The sequence below is a fragment of the Canis aureus genome, chromosome 10, assembly GCF_053574225.1.
Source record: "Canis aureus isolate CA01 chromosome 10, VMU_Caureus_v.1.0, whole genome shotgun sequence".
NCBI lineage: Eukaryota > Metazoa > Chordata > Mammalia > Carnivora > Canidae > Canis > Canis aureus.
Window position 1 is genome coordinate 19,484,453 of NC_135620.1, and position 17,734 is coordinate 19,502,186.

At 38.2% G+C, this 17,734-nt stretch overlaps 1 long non-coding RNA gene across 7 annotated transcripts in view; it reads left to right on the plus strand.

The window, feature by feature from the left end:
• Positions 1-1,834: 1,834 nt before the first annotated feature.
• LOC144321604 (uncharacterized) overlaps positions 1,835-17,734 on the plus strand; it is a 193,306-nt gene continuing 177,406 nt past the window's right edge. For 5 of the 7 annotated variants that reach the window (XR_013387204.1, XR_013387209.1, XR_013387203.1 and 2 more), the window contains exon 1: positions 8,117-8,192. This is a non-coding gene — a long non-coding RNA (uncharacterized LOC144321604). Of the gene's footprint in view, positions 1,903-8,099; positions 8,193-17,734 lie in introns of those variants that run through there. The other 2 variants (XR_013387207.1, XR_013387206.1) reach the window with 2 other exon arrangements.

Below are 17,734 nucleotides of genomic sequence, written 5' to 3' on the forward strand. Positions count from 1 at the left end.
GCTGCAGATACATGCCATTGCCCGCCTGTGGGGGTGTCTGTGTTTTGGGTTTCAGCCATTCTAATAGGTGTGTAATGGCTCCCTTCATGTCTTTAAGTCAAATACAAAGAGATGTTTATTTTCCAAACTATTTTTGGTTCTCTGTTGAAACCACTTGATGTTCTCAGAGCTCTTGATTTGCCATTTCCTATAGCTCTGAAGTTGCTACTTAATCTTTTCCTGCATTCACTCATTCATTCCATGTATGTTTATTGAGTACCTATTATCAAGTAGGCGGTATGTTTTATGCCAGAGATTAAAGGGTAAATAGATAAACCCCTGGGCTCCCTTTAAAATTCAAATTTTAAAGCATAAGTTTGAAAAATGAAATAGTCGAACGTGTCTGTTACAACAATAACGACTGCTCAATTCTTTCCCTCCCCAATCCCTCAATTCCTAAACCCCACACCTTAAAAACATTTTTTTAACTGATGTCCAAAAACATGCCTATCCTACCTGAACATTCATTCATAAATGAATTCACAAAGTTACCAAACTCCCGTAACCAGCAAATTAAGAAATATTACCAATTTTTTAGGAGCACTCTTTGTATTTTGCTTTCCTCCCTTCTCCCTCCCTTTGAGAGTAAATTGTGTTCTGACTTCTAATACAGCAGATGAAGTCTTTTTGAACTTGATGAAAATGTGTATCCACTTTCTCATATTAAGGGACATTTGTGTGGTTTCCACATTGGGCTGTGACAAATAGGGTTACTTTAGACAATCTTCATGTGTCTTTGAATAAACATATGCATAGATTTCCATGAGGTAGATGAGTAGGAATGGAATAACTAGGTCATAAGTAGTACCTTCACAGAGATGTAGTAGAGCCTGCCAGAATGATTTCCAAAGTAGTTAATATCCCTTTACAAGTGACTGCTGATAACCTTGTATGTGCTGTCACCCACCCACCCTGTTCATGTTCCTTCCAAAATGATGGTTATCTCTTCTGTCGATTGTATTTTCCACTTAATATTCTTATGCACATATCCTGTCAGCTTTAAGCAGTTTCTCTGTCCTCTCTATGTCAAATGTAAATACTAGTGCTAACATCAGACTTTTTATTTGAACTTATGTTGAGTTTCAGATTTACAGAAACATTGCAGAGATAGTACAGTTGGCACTACTGTTAACATCTTACTCTATCGTTTGCCACAAGTGGGAAACCAACATTGGTACGTTACCAATAACTAAACACCAGACTTTATTAGTACTTCCCTAGTGTCTGTGCTTCTGTCCCTTTCCTGTTCGAGCTTCTAGGGCAGGATACAATTGAATTTACTCCTCATGTTTCCTTATTTTTCCTTTGGTCTGTGACAATTTGTCTGTTTTGTTTGTTTTCAATGACCTTGATGATTTTGAGTGTTACTAGGTGTTAATGAGAGTGTACCATGATTTTCCTTAGGATGATACTGGAATTATGAGACCTCAGGAAGAATATACATCAGTAAAATGTCCACATCACATTGTTATCAGGGGCACATGACCTACTCATGAAATCCCTGGTGGTCTTAGCTCTCACTGTTGGTTGAGGCAGTGTTTCTCAGGTCTGTCTACTGTTATTTTTGTTGTTCTTAATTCTTTGGAAACTAGTCACTATGTCGAACTGGTACAGATTGTTAAATAGTGTAGTAGGCAGAGTTAGAAGATCACCCCAGGGTTCCCACCCCGTAGTATATGTACTGTGTATAACCTCTTTGCCTTGAATGAGGGCGGGGCTTGTGAACATAATGGGGCAGTAGTGAAGGTGATGACATAGTCTGTCCTGTGACTGCATTTTGCTTTATGAGACAGAAGGGAGATTTTCATGGTGGATTTGAAGAAGTAAGCCTCGTGTTAGGAGAGCATCAAATGGTTCAGACCTGTGAGTGGCCTTAAAGAACTAAGAGGTTTTGTTATACAGCAATAGATAATTTCCTAGAATTTGGGCAATTATTAATATAAATACCGAAACACATTTTCTTTTTGCTGTCAACACAGCCTTCCATGCTTTGTCTATGGATTGAAGCTAAATGTAGAAGAGCAATAAAGTACTGGACACGATTGTCATGTATACTCCAAAATCTCTATACGTGCTAGGATTCCATTTCTTATGTTCTGAGCATACAAGTCAGGTGAATTTTACTTTCTCTTACTCCACTCCTGAAAAATCAGAGCATAGTATAACTCACTTTAACTTCAAATTTGGTTTAAAAAAAATGGTCAAAATTTTATTTAACCCTTGATTTTTGGGATCGCTGGGTGGCTCAGTGGTTGAGCCTCTGCCTTTGGCCCAGGTCATGATCCTGGGGTTCTAGGATCAAGTCCTGAATTGAGATCCCACAGGGAGCCTGCTTCTCCCTCTGCCTATGTCTCTACCTCTCTCTCTCTCTGTCTCTCATGAATAAATAAATAAAAATCTTTTCATAAAAAAAAGACCTTCAATTTTTCTTAGAGAAATACGTAAATCTGTCTAAGCATTTAGTCATTTCTATTTATTGAATATAGTCATGATATTCTCATTGGAAGGCACACATCTTAGAGTGCATTGATTCCTATTCTAATTTGGACCATTTTAATTCTAGACCTGATGAACAGATTTCAGTTGTAAGATGCAATATATGTTAAGAAAAATTAGAATCTGGGCAGCTTATCATACTTAAAAAATCTCTTTCATTGTTGAATTATTTTTTTATCAAGATCACTTTGTGTATCTCTTCTTTGTTGCTGGATATCCTCATATGGCCAATAATCAGTGGTTGTTTTGCTCAAATTTAAGAATAAAAAAATCCATTAAAAAAAAGAAAAATAATAATAAAATCTTTAAAAACACACACACACAAAGGGGTGCCTGGCTGGCTCCATTGGTAGAGCATGGGCCTCTTGATCTTGGGGTTGTGAGTTCGAGTTCCATGTTTGGTATAGAGATAACCTAAAAATAATAAAATCTTAAAAAAAAACCACAACTATGATGATAGGGGTTACTGTTATATACATATATGTGCTTTATTCATTAGGACTCTCTTCTGAATGAGAATGCTGAGTGTAATGTCTGTATGTCTTTTTTTCTCTGAGTTAAGTCATGTTGACTAACAGGTTGTGTGGTCAGAGCCAGAGAGCTTCCTTATAAATTAGGAGTTTCTCAAATGCTAGAATGAAGACTTCTGGGATATTCATACCCATAAAAGTGCTATAGCTTTTTCCAGGCCCTTTTTTCCAGATCTTGACAAGAAGCTAAGAGTCTTAGCTTACCCCTCCCTCTTTCATCCTATGTGTATTTGGTGGTGTATTTGCTCTATACAAAGACAAAATGAAACTTGTATTTTATTCTGCTCTTTTCTTTCCTAAGCTCTATGCTGCATGCACTGAGCTTGGGCTGTTCCGGGTTTCCCTTGGAGAGATTGGCTTTCATCTCCATTTTAACTCCCTCGTGGACTTTATTGTCGTTAGCATATTGCATATATTTTAACAGTTGCACGAAACTGTTAGTCTCTAATATCCCGGGGATCACCTACAATTCTCTTTTACCCTTACAAGTTCATTTATTTTTGTGTTGCTTGACGGCCTCGGGAAGGAGGAGGAGAGGCAAGCCTATGCATCAAGGAGCTCCCTTGTCTATTCCAGTTTCCCCTGCCCATCTTGGGCTACTGGTTAGGTTGCATGTTGTCCTGTTACCTGCCCTGTAGCCAATGTTTTTAGGCACATGGGTTTCTTAAAGGTAGTAGTTTAGATTCTTGGATTCCAGACTTGGCTCCCAACTTTGCCTAATGCACCATTTCAAGAGAACTGCTTCATCTGTGCCGCAGCCAGCAGGACACAGTCAAGATCTTTATTGCTGTCTACTTCATAGAGTCATCTGAATAGGACTTCATTTTCATTGCCACACATTTCTAAAACTTCTTCTGTTCTTAAAATAACCTTCTATGTCATAAAGACCATAAGCAGATGCAGAAAAATGCCAGCAGGCAGAGGTAAACTGAGAATATTTCAATGTTCCATCAACACATCTTGAAAATTCTTCATCATTCGCACTGGTGAGTGATTCCTGACCACCATCCAGAATGCTAGGCTTAGGGGCCAGCAAGGAAGAAAAACAGCAATATTACTTTTCTAAATCCTGCTCCTTGGTATAACTTATCCTCAGTGTTGATTTCATTGATTGCTTTTTTATAATTCTCTGACTAAATGAGGATTTGATGAGTCATTGCATAATTAAATAACCATGAAACAGCAGGATGTATACTCCGGGCCCTCTCAAACAGGCGGGACATGTTTTCACTTCATTGGGTTGATAGAGGAAAGATGACTCTTGGGGAAATTTTTTTCTTACTACATTTTCTTAACCTATAAAATGTATGTCTAGGGATAAAGAAAGGACTCACATAACACAAGATCAACATTTTTATTAATTGTATAAATGTTTATGGGCAATTAACCAAAGAACTGGTACAACCTTTAAACTTTGCTTTATGTCTTTCCAGGATTGGGATTACATGATCTTTTCCATCTGGGCTCTATGTCTGGCAGAGACACCAAAGAGCTCTTGATGGAAGAGTTTGGTTATTGTCCTTTGTAACAGTGTCAGAAGATAAGTTAAAGAGCCAAAATACACTGATATCTTTAATAGTTCACAAGAATACCAACATATATGCATATCTCTAGAACTTGAGTATTTTCTCACCAGTTTACTATTTGAGGTTAAAAAAACCTATAATGAGGGCAGCCTAGGTGGCTCAGCGGTTTAGCATCGCCTTTAGCCCAGGGCCTGATCCTGGAGACCTGGGATCGAGTCTCATCTCAGGCTCCCTGCATGGAGACTGCTTCTCCCTCTGCCTGTGTCTCTGCCTCTCTCTCTCTCTCTCTCTCTCTCTCACTCTCTCTCTCTCTCTCTATGTCTCTCATGAATAAATAAATAAAATATTTTTTAAAAAAAGCAACCTATAATGAAAAAAAAATGTATAATGCTATTGCTGCTTATGAAATACTTTTTTTTCCCAGTGTATTTTATAAGTCACAGATCAGGTGCTCTATAAGTAACAGCTTTCTCTTTTCCTTCTTCTCCTGTCTCCTTTATGACTTCCATGACCACTGTCCAGTGTTGGGGCCGCGTGTTAGGTACCATGGAAATGCTCCCTATCCTGGTTTATCCTGCTGATGGACTCTGGAGGTAGATCCCTTTCTTTCCAAATATATTAGCATCCAGGGATGCTATTTGGCTCAGTGGTTGAGCGTCTGCCTTCAGCTCAGGTCATGATCCTGGGTCTGGGATCAAGTCCCACATTGGGCTCCTGCATGGAGCCTGCTTCTCCCTCTACCTATGACTCTGGTTCTCTCTCTGTGTCTCTCATGAATAAATAAATAAAATATTTTAAAAAAATATATTAGAGTCCACACTAACTTGACCTCACCTGGACTGGTTCTATTCCTACAGTCTTTGGAGTACTCCCTCCTCAGTTAGATACCTGAATATCCAAACATGTCTACTGTGATCATCTGCAAACTTGCAAACTTTACTAAGACCACATCCAGCACTGATTGTGCCAAGGCCCTTTTCTTTATGCTACCTCTCTCAGGGATAAGCCTACCTGTGTTTTTTTTTGTTGTTGTTGTTGTTTTTTGTTTTTTGTTTTTTTTAACTTCAAAGATATTCTTCTTTATGCCAGTTATTCATAACAAAAATATCTTTTCCTTCTCCACTTTGAGTTTGTAAGAACACTTATGATAGAAAGTTGTTACTGACTTCTGAAAACAGATTACCACTGAGACTTCTTCACCTCCCCTTACTTCTCCACCTGCAAAATATTGTGTTTAACTAATTTATAAAATAACTGGTCTTCTGGTAAGTTACATTTACTGAAACCAAGCGTCAGATGCTCACCTGACTGAGCCACCCAGGCACCCTGCAAGTTCCAACTTAGAGAATATATACTTATATACCTGAGTAATCCAATCCAGTGTCTGGGATTTAGTTGATACTGTGTGAAGTATATGTAATTTAATATGTATATGTAAGTATATGTAATTTCTAATACCTGTATTTTAAATTTACCTTCATTTAAGTTGTGATTAAATGTAAAACTTGTCTATGTGCCTTTTTCAGTCTATGTGTAAGTCTTTTAAAAGTAGAAAGAGGGGCCACCCGGATGGCTTAGTGGTTTAGCGCTGCCTTCTGCCCAAGGCGTGATCCTGGAGTCCTGTGATCGAGTCCCATGTCAGGCTCCCTGCATGGAGCCTGCTTCTCCCTCTGCCTGTGTCTCTGCCTCTCTCCCTCTCTCTCTCTTTCTCTCTCTCTGTCTTTAATAAATAAATAAAATCTTTTTTAAAAAATAGAGTTATGGGTACACATTTTGAGAAAAGCACCTTTAGAGTATGACTAGTGATTAATATGTGTTTCGAATGAGCTGCGCAGAACAGGTTCCTAGGTGGAACGAGTCATGCATGTTTCATGTAGTTTTATAACATTTAAGTGCCCTGTGTTCAGTGTCTTACAATTCCTTGGCAAGATGCTGAAATTACTTTTTAACCATAAGACAATTGGCATTTTGCTTCTTACATTAGAAGATAAGAATCAGCTTTTTGAAAAGCAACGTGGGAACATTTGGTGCCTGGGGGACTCCTCAGGCCAGGTCCTACAACAACCCATCGTGTTTATTCAGTGAACACTTACTATCTTCTATATGAAAAGGACTATGTTGACTACAAAAGTGATAATTAGATATTATCCTTGAACTGTAAAGCTGATTGCAACTTAGAATAAACAAGACTAAGTATGAGGTAAAACAATGACTCTCTACAGGTACAAGGTTCCATGGAAATAGTGAGAGAGGTGCTGTTGATTCCATGTGGAGTGAGAGCCAAAGTTACAAGGAGCCTGTGTTTGAAACTACATTGGTTCACTTCTTGGCAGCCCTCTCTTGCTTGGAGAGAGGTGAGAAGGTGTCTATCTTATCCCACCCCACCAGCTGCTAGTCTTGCTTGCAACCTGTTTCCTGCCCTATACAGTTAGTTTTAAGGAACTAGTTTTGTACCTCTGCAATTCCTTGCTAAATGGGACACGGGATGGAGAGGATAGATCTTTAACTTTTTGTACATTGTGGGCGGCACAATGAATGTCTTGCCAATTGCCCAGGAGTTTTTCCTATTCTTTAAAGGAATCCGTGAAGTAAACAGGAGAGTAATTAAAAGTTGTGATTTTGGCAGAAGCTTTTAGAGGTTTACCTTGAGTTGACAAGTTAACCTGACACCTATTTACAGTGAAGTTGAAAGTGACAGAAGAATGGGGCACATGAGTGTGTTTCTATCACCACAGTCTCAATAATATCGTTTGGTCCATTGCACTGAAAGGCAGAGCCTAAGTTTGCTAGTTACTCAAAACTTCCTGCTCTGTTATGCTTCAGCATCTTCTACTTGCCTGGTCACTCATTCACCTCCTTCATTGTACTGTTGAATTAGTGTTAGTGACAGGTATAAAAGCAGGTGAAATTAAAATCAAGTAAACAAGGGACACCTGGGTGGCTCAGGAGTTGAGCATCTGCCTTTGGTTCAGGATGTGATCCCGGGGTCCTGGGATCAAGTCCTGCATTAGGGTCCCTATGAGGAGCCTGCTTCTCCCTCTGCCTGTGTCTCTGCCTCTGTGTGTGTGTGTCTCTCTCTCATGACTAAATAAATAAAATCTTTAAAAACAAGCATAAATGCTTCACATAGGGTGGGGTAGAGTGGGGGAGGTGCAGCCAAGTGGGAGGACACATTGTCAACTGGTTATTTGTGGAGGTGTCAGGTGGCTAGCGTTTTTATGTTCTTTGTGTCCCATCTAACACAATCCCAATTTCTTTTGTTCTCTCAAAGATTTCCACTATTGAATTTCAGAAGCTTTTAATAATTTTAGAAATAACTGTGTAATCCTTTTATGTTTGGCTAAAACTCTTTCAAGGTCGCATCGCAACTGACCGATGCGACCTTGAAACCCTCTGGCTGCTCTGAGCTGTGGAGGGCAGAAAATGCTAATGTCTGACTTGTTGAACCTCTGCACACAGAGGAGTGGCTTTGGATCAGACGCCCTCTGGGTCAAAGGTTACTAGAGTATGAACATTCCACCAAACTGTCACTGTTCTGGGTACAACAGCTCCTTCTCAGGAGGATTGGGTTCTCTGGTAACTGAAGCTAACATTTCAACAGGTAAATTACTATTCCCAGGGCACATTGATCTACATCCTGTTCTTGTCTATTTTGGATCAGTGAACCAATGCTAACCTGGAAGCAGGGATATTTATGCTGAGCTGCTTCCAAATCTACTCAGTTTTGCAATTAAGCAGTACTAAAAATTAAAAATAAATTACTAAAAATAAAGGTATTACAAATTAAGGTAGTTAACTATAGGTATTGACCATTTTTAAATTTCAGCATTAAATAATGGGCTATAAGACACATCATAATAATAAATCTGGGGGATTTATACAAAAAACTGTATGATTATAAAAATCACAAGGGACGCCTGGGTGGCCTAGCAGTTTAGCGTCTACCTTTGGTTCAGGGTGTGATCCTGGAGTCCCGGGATCGAGTCTGCACTTCTTTAATGAGATAATGTTGGCTTTATATTTCATGCTAACTTTTTAAGGAGAATGGGTTTAAGACATAAAATTGACAAATGATAAATTTCACTTTTTCTTTTTAAAGATTTTATTTATTTATTCATGAAAGATAGAGAGGCAGAGACACAGGCAGAGGGAGAAGCAGGCTCCATGCAGGGAGACCGACACGAGACTCAATCCCAGGACTCCAGGATCATGCCCTGGGCTAAAGCAGATGCTCAACCACTGAGCCACCCAGGCATCCCAAATTTCACTTTTAAATCAATAATTGCTATACTTATTGATCTCAGTCAGCTTCTATGTTTCCCACTCTTAATTCCCAGAATCTTTCTCTCACAGACACAAATTATATTTCCCTGGAAGTAAAGGTTATATTTGACAGGATAGAGGGAAATTTCATTACCTATAAAGTACACTGCTCTAGGGAAAACTGAGAACTTTTTATTAAAAACACACAAACTGAAACTTTCTAGCCAATATTTAAATTTTAAATCTAAAATTCTTAAACACCTGAGATGGTGCTTTTAGAAAAATAATGAAGGTAATGAATGAAATGTTAAACTAAAATATGTATAATATCTATCACCTTTATGTATTGTTACTTTTCTAATCACAGAGAAAGTGAAATGGTCTCAAAATTAACCATTCGTGGTTAGAAACCAGAGTTTTCCTGGTTAGTTTTGATAAATTTCATTTTTTGGTTATTTCCTATCTGTTCATTCATTAAGACTATATTTTCTTCTAGTTCTTTGAACGTCCTTTCGTCTAATCGTTTGAGCAAACTTATACTTCCTATGTTAAATATTGTCCACTAAATTTACTATCTTGGCCAATTTAGATTAGGTGTCCAATAATTTTTTAAAACTATTTTTAACAATACTTTATGTAGTTCTAGCATATTTTTTAATGTGTAAGGCACATTACTGAGAAAACATAGAAATGCAGTTAATTCTTTAAGATTTTCTTTAGTTGAGAGAAAGAGCTCTTGCTAATGGGCACACATGAGCAGAGGAAGGGGCAGAGGCAGAGGGAGAAACAGAGCCCAACATGGGGCTCAATTGGAGAACTCTGAGATCATGACCTGAACTGAGCAGATGCTTAACTGAGCCACCCAGGTACCCTTGTATGCAGTGATTATTAATCGAACACTTAAGACTTGTGTAGGCTTGATTTAATGCTTTCTCAGAATCTTTGGAAGGCTCAGGGTATTTCTCAAGCCCCTCTTACTTGCAAGGTAAATCTTCAAAATATTCCGTGGTGATCTTTCAGGACTTGGTTTTAATTTGTTTTAGGTTATGTTTAAAGTAGGCCTTCCCTTAGGGATTGGTCCTCCTTTCTAGGGTTGGCTTTTGATCTGTGCTGAGTGCATGTGATATTAATGGGGTGTTATAGATGTGTTAATAAGATCTCTCTGCAGCTGTTTTCTTGGTGATATAAAAAGAGTAAAGCAAAATGATGTAAATACTAACCTAAACATTTACAAGTCATTTTCTTAGTTACTAAGCCTTTTTTGATCACCGTACCTATTGATAAGAGTCTATATAGGATGAACATGTTTTAGCTTGTTTGGGCCTTTATCGATCTCCTGCAGGGGAAAAAGCTTTAATTTCTGATATGTCTGTGAAATTGCTTTTATGTAAATGCTGGTGGGGTTTTTTGGTTTTGTTTTGGTGAAGGATATTTTGTCATCTTTGTTTAAAGCTGAAACTCTGGGGATTTCAAATGAAGGTCCTTGTGCATGACCTTCTTTCAAACAGGAGAAACCATTGAAAGTTCATGTTCCACATTGTTCTGCCATGCATTATCTAAACAAACCTTCATGAGCTGACTGGCATCCAGTTTCACCTGAATTTTCTTTCCCACAGTTGGATTTGGGAAGACTCGGTCTTCCAGGATCACATGTGCACAGCTGTGAATGCTTTTATTTATTTATTTATTTTTACGCAGCTTTTTAAGCAGAATTCTCTGAGCATTGAAGACAATGTGTTTCCCACTCAACTTTTTTTTTTTTTAACTCATGAACTTCCCAGATTTTTTTTTTTCTAAAAAGATCTCAGCTGAGGAATAGAAAAAAATTATTTCTGATCACCATCACCCTCAATTTCCTTGGCTGGTATTATAGTCCTCTCTCATTAGTTGGGCCTTTAATATAGGAATTAATCTCCAGCCCCAGGAGAGCTTGAGAGATGGTGGTCTAGAAATGGTCTGGCTTTTCACCATCAGGCTTCACAATCTTTATGCTCTGTCTACCTGGATTATGTCTTCCCTTGTTGAGCACTGGCCTAGGAAGAGAATACTTTATTTTTATAATTCCCTCAGCAATGTATTAGCTGTATCAGATATTATGGTATTAAAGAAGATCACCAATGAGGCTCTATTTTAGTTTATAATCTCCTTCATCAGCCCTATCTCTCATGCCTGTCACTCAGGTGTATCCCATCATTTCCACCTTCACTGCCATAATCACTGTCCAGGCTTTGATAATAACTAGCTTGGTTTTTGTCACTGACTTCCTAGCATCCTCTTCTGGAAATCCAGTAATTCCTATCCACATAGCTCTGTAGAGTATACAGCATTTTAAAAATACAAGCCACTTGGAGTGTGAAATCCTTCTCTGCAGAAAAAAGAAGCTATTTATAATGAAATAAATGAGATGAGGAGGGAGAGAAAAGATCTTGAGAGAGAACAGAAAAGCATAACATTTTGAACTGTTGGGTTCTTCACTCCTTGAACAATCCATGCCTAAGGTTGCAGACTTCTCTCTATAAGCTCTATTCTTTGACTTGGTAAATTTTTGCCTATTATCCATCCCACTGAAAACCAGCTTGTTCCATAGAATTTACTCAGTGTCTTTCCCATTGATGTATATGTTAGTGCCTGTATTGCTACTTCAGATTAGCATCTTTGTACATTTGACCTGGCTTTGGCTTTATCTTCCTTTTGAGATACGACCTTTTGGATTGCCTCTTCTTCCCTCAATGCACGCAAGAGACTGAGTGTGTTCTACTACATTCAGCCTGGTTTCCAGAATTAGATTTCCTTTAATTTAAAAACAGCCCACAAAATTACTCTTACGCATAGTGTGGCAGGAAAAAAAAAAACCAAATAGGCTATGATATAACCTCTCTTCCCCCTTTCAACTTTTGAACACATATGTATTGCACATGGATAGATGACTGTTGTTTGGTGTTACATACACAACAGCAAATGATTTAAACAGGTTTCTATTTTTGGGATACTTCTAGTAGTCTGGAGGACACCATTACAATACTGAGAGATGTTCTATGATAAGGACACATAAAAGGTCATTATAGTACCTAGTTGAAACATTTAAGTCTACCAGGAAAAGTTCTTTAGGGGAATCATTTTTAAAAGATTTAAAAGGTCAGCAAGCAAGGAGTTAGGGTGCTATGGAAAAGATGGCAGGGACTTTGTAGCATCTTTGTTGGGTGGTTGGGGCTTGTCAAGAGCAACAGCAGATAAAAAGTGGAGGATATTTCATGAAGATGCTTTCTGGCCTTGTAAAGAAGTTTGGGTTTGATCCTGATGCAGTGGTTCTTAAACTTTAATGTCCATTCAGATCACTTGGGAATGTTATTACACCATAGAGTCTTCCTCACTAGCTTTCAAGTGGAGCTTGCTCTCCTGCATTTCTAATAAGCTCCTAGGTGTAGCTGATGCTGCAGCTTCACAGATCACACTTTAAGCCAGCAGTTTCCTAAGGGAAATAGTAAGGATTTGAGGAATTTCAAGCAGAGAGTAAAACATAATCAATATCTATTTGGTGTTCTGAAAAGAGCACTGTGATTTCAAAGATAGAGAATTAACAGGACAGGAGCAAGATGACGCACAGGAAGTTTTCTTAGCAGGCTGTGTCAGTAATCCTGGTCAAATAGACCAGGAATTTAGGCTGCTAGATGGCAGTGGGGATGGAGAGAACTTATGCAGAATCCAAGATGCTTAGGAGGTAAAAATAAGAATGTTGGCAATAGGTTGGATTTTGGAAGTGAGAGAAAGAATGGAAAATAGAGATGACTGAATTTCTCCTTTGGTCAAGCTTATTGCTCTTCAATGTGATCTACGGGCTCTGTGGAAAGACTTCAAAAGGGGCAAGCAAAAATGAAAAGACACTATTTTTTAAATTATAGAACTAGAAATATCTGCTTATCGTGAATTGAGAGACCTAATATATTTGGCAGGAATATGGCTTCAAAGATGAAGGGTTTTTCTTCTTTCTTGTGGTTCAAATGGAGATTTTTTTTTTTTTTTTCTCGAATCTTAATACTTGGGACCAGTCAGTAAAACAACGCCCCCACCCCAGGGTTTTGAATGATGTGCCCAAAGAACTGTTACTAATACAATTACAGCCAGGAAGCTCTTAAATTTCTCCTGGTTTTTTATTTTTCTGCACGGATGTTGTTTAGTCAGACTCTGTAAGTGGGTAAAGGATTAGGATGATAAATCTACTTCAAGACACTTTAAATATTACTTTGTTAAATCCACCGATGTTGACATTTTTAATTTAGTAAGGTGTGTGTGTGTATGTATGTATATATATGTGTGTGTGTATATGTATATATACATATATATTTATAATTCTTCTATGGTATAGTGGAGTAACTAATTAGAATAGTAACAATACTGACTATATAAAACAAGATTTTCCCAATATTTTCACTTTCCCAATATTTTCAATTACTGCATTGGCTTGTCTTCCATAAATAAATGTTATGGTTATCAAAAAAATTTTTACGCTGGAAAGATTACATCCACACTGGAAGGTTCTTTGAGAAATTTAGTTATTGGATTCTGCTATTGCCCTCATATTTCTCTTGAGAAGAATTTTGGAAGCATTCTTAGACTTGATCAGACTGTCTAAATCAACTATGGGTAGAAGTAGTATGAATTATCTGCTTAAGTCTGAGCTTTGCAACTTTTTTCATCTTAAGAATTATTTGGGGTGCTTACTTAAAAGAATACTTTTTTTTCTGATTCCTTCTAAGAAATGACAAAATTAGAATGTTCAGAAGAGAGACCTAGTTTAACTCGGGGTTCCACAAAGAAACAGAAAAAATGAGATATGTATATATGTGTACATATGTATATGGGTGTCTATATGTGGAAGTTTATTAATAGAAATTAGCTCACCTGGCTATGTAAGCTACAAAGTCTCACATCTGTCATCTGCAAGCTAGAGAACCAGGAAGGCTGGTAGTGTAATTCAGTCCAAGTCTGAAGGCCTGAGAGACAGAGATGCTAATGCTATGCATCTGGTCTGAGACTAAAAGGGATAAGATAGGATGTCACTGTTCATATAATCAGGTGGGGGTGGAGGGGGAAGAGGCCAATCCCTCATTCCTCTGCCTTTTGTTCTGTTCAGGCCCTCTTCAGATCATATTCCCTTTGTCTTCAGGAAGCACCTCAGTTGGCCTTGGTTCTTTAACTGGTGAGGTGACCCACTATTTCATGTCTGAAATATTTGGGCAGTTAGAACTGTTTGGATTGGGGTAGTGTGATCTTAATCACAGGACACAGTACTACTAAGTGATGCCCTAAGGAATTGCCTGTACTCCAGACCTATTCTACCTTCCCTTCTAGAGCAGTAGTCCAGTTTTTTCTTGGCATTAGATCAATCACTCCATTTGACAGTAAAACTCACTTCTTGGCCTGTTGATTCAAAAGCATGAGGAGCCCAAGGTGGCCAGCCAGTGGCAGTCTTAACTTCCAGTTAAATGAACACCTTTTCATGTCTTCTGGTAGATTTCTTTCCTAGGGAAATAACGCTGCTAGGCCAGCAGAACATATTCCTCAAGAACACAAAGAAAAAATTTTGGTAGTAGATATCAGGAGTAATACTGAGTGGTCCCACTGCCATTTCTTCTACTGTTTATCCTGGCTTTTGGAAAAAAATAGCACACTATATTGATTGAGAACATATAAAGCCTTCTAGAGAACCTTGTTATAGATCTGCAAGGAATGGCTATTTATGTGACAGTGCAACTGAGTCTTCAAAACTGCATTACTCTGTTCAGTCTAGTCAGCTGCTTTGGGGTGGTGAGGACCATGGTAAGACTGGTGAATTCTATGGGCATGGGCTCCTAACAGCACTGATTTGCCATAAAATGAGATCCTTGATCTAAAGCATTGCTGTGTAGAATGCTATGATGATGGATAAGGTATTCTGTAAATCTATGGCAGGTAGTTTTGCTAGAAGCATTGAATGGAGGGAAAGCAAGTCCATATCTAGAGTGAGGATCTATTCTAGTAAGGACAAGACATACCCCTTACATGATGGAAGTGTAATCAACCTATTGTCAGAAATACAATAGACCAGTGTGCTACCTTATAGAAGGTAAAAGTGGTCAGTATCTTTGAACTAAATTATTACATAAGATGGGAAAGTCGTGAGATACAACCGAGGTAAGACCAAGATTAACTAGCCAACATCACAGGTTTACATAGGTGAAGGTGTGTTACGGGCTTTGCCACTTGAAAAAAAATTCTGTTGGACATTACGGACAGAAATGGAGAAAAGCTGTTTTCCAGATGAGTGGCTGAATATTTGATATCAGGGGATGTGTTAATTTGCTCAAGTAATGAAATGACATCTGGTGCAGCCGCTGCAGTTGGAGGTACCACCTAGTTAATCTTAGAATAATCCACTGTCATTCTTGTTTTCCTCCCACTGTCATTCTTGAAGAACCATTTGTCTTTGGCCCAGAGCAAATGAGAGAGTTGAGTCAGCATGTGGTGTGAGACTCTTTATCTTCAAGTCCCTGATGATGATGGCACCAGTCTCTACAATCCTTCCAGGAATGTCCTATTTCTTTTGCCTTATTCTCCTATGTAGAGGCAGTTCAAATGGCTTTCACTTGAGTTTTCCTAAGTTATAGCCCTCCATCAGTCAGGCATTTCTGGGATCTGGGATTTCCACCAGTTGCTAAGGAGGTCTACTGGAATCATACATTCTAAAACTGAGGAAATATTCACAGGATTGGGGCAGGACCACTAGTCACTTGAGAGAGGGACCAAAGCGAAAACTCCATTGATCACCTGACTTCCCCTAACTTTGGTGGACCACAGTCTCCTGGAATTCCAATTCAGAGCCAGTGTCCAGTAGTTACCAAAAGTAACTGAAAGTTCTGATTATTTCTTTTCCTCCAATGTACAGGTACCCTGACAAAAGGCAAGAGGTCCCTTTTTTGAAGATTGAATGAAATATTAATACAGTATAAATTTTTGATAGTATAATGGGGTCCTTGCTGTAGTGGGTTTGGCTTCCTCTCATCAATGGGTTTAGGTGTATAAACTGATTTACCTCTGGGAATGAGGAGCCATAATTCTCTGAGCTTTAGTTTAGACTTTTCTTCATTTAACCTACAACTTTTTTGGTTACACAGATTCAATAAGAATTTAATAGGCTTCTGGTCTATTTTACTTGTAAGAACACTAAAAGTAGCTAGCCAATATCCTAGTTTTACATAAGTCAGACTACGGTGATTACTGCTTGACTCTCAAATCCATGATATAACCATTCCACCTTGACTTTGGTGGTTGAGTACTGTCATTTAGCCCCTGCCGTCCCATGATCAGATTACTCCCGATGCATTTAGATTTCCCATTTCAGTGCCTGCAGTTTCCACCATGTGTTCTGGTCTACAGATAAGAACAATCATAGAGCTCTTCAAGGATGCTGAGACTCCCCTTACAAGATGGCTTCTCACTGTACTGGTGAAATGTGTGTCTTCTGAACCCTCTTACTAGGTAGATGAAATTAATCCATAATAGTTCTTGAGAAAAGAAATGTTGGGATGCTTAATCTTGGAAGATTCGCTGAGCTGCTTTATAAAGAGTGCCTGAGAGGATAGGATAGCACAATAGGAAGTGCAATGACGAAACATAGTAGATAAATGGAGTTGTAATAATAAATTGGTTATCTTACTTCTTTGCCCTTTTAAAATTGCTGTTATGTGCATTATTGGAAAACTTACCAGCAGGTGGTAGCGCTGTTTAACAAATACATCCCTGATCACAAAACAAGCAATTGTGAATGAATTACTGACTGTTAAGTGCAGCAATATTTAAATATGACAGAATATTGAATTCCAATTCAGAAAACCTGACCCCAGGTCCCAGATGTACTTTCTTGTTGGTCTCATCACTTAGCAAAAATAACTTAATCTCCTGAGTTCAAAAAAACACAAGTAAAATAGAGATAATAATACCTGTCCTGGCTTATGATGTTTTAAGGGTGAAAACAGAAAATGACATCATTGTGGGAAGGATAAAATGCTATGTAGTTGCAAATATTTCTCCTTAGCCTTTTTTGGTTATTCAGCCATTTATGTTAGGATGTCTCCTTACGAATAACAATGGTGGTCACCTTGTTGGATCTTAAAAGGATGGTACTCATAAATGTAAAATGATTTTCCTATTGGTTATATGTTCAATTATTTGTTGGCCACTTTTTTTTTATTTACTGGGGAAAGATAATTCTTTTTTTTTAAAGATTTTATTTATTCATGAGAGACAGAGAGTTGTTGGCCATTTTTAAATTCCATTTCATTTCCATGAAGTATAAGTTGCCAAAGCCACGTGTATGTTGGATTTAAGAGTAGCTCTAGCCTCTGAAATCTTTTTCAGGCAGTTGCTTACCTAACATTTATACATTAATGAAATGAAGCACTAAAGTCCAAAAGAACTCAAACAACTTGAAGGTATTTTTCTAAGGAAATGACATCTACAGCTACAGTCTTTTAAAAGTAATAGCTGCATAGAGCCAGCAGTTTACCTATACTGAGTATTAACTGTGTGCTGAGAAGTGTACTAACCACTGCAGGGTTTCAGAGAACTCAGAAGCTCATAAAAATAAAGAACTTTGATCCTTTTTAAAGAGGATTTTATTTATTTATTTGAGACAGAGTAAGAGAGAGTGCACAACCACAAGTCGGAAGGTGAGTGAAGGGCAGAAGGAAAGGGAGAAGCAGATTTCTCACTGAGCAGGGAGCCCTATATGGGGCTTGATCTAAGGATCTTGAGATCATGACCTGAGCTGAAGGCAAAAGCGTAGCTTAACCGACTGCATCACCCAGGCACCCTTGATCCTTTTTTTTTTTTTTTTTTTTTTTT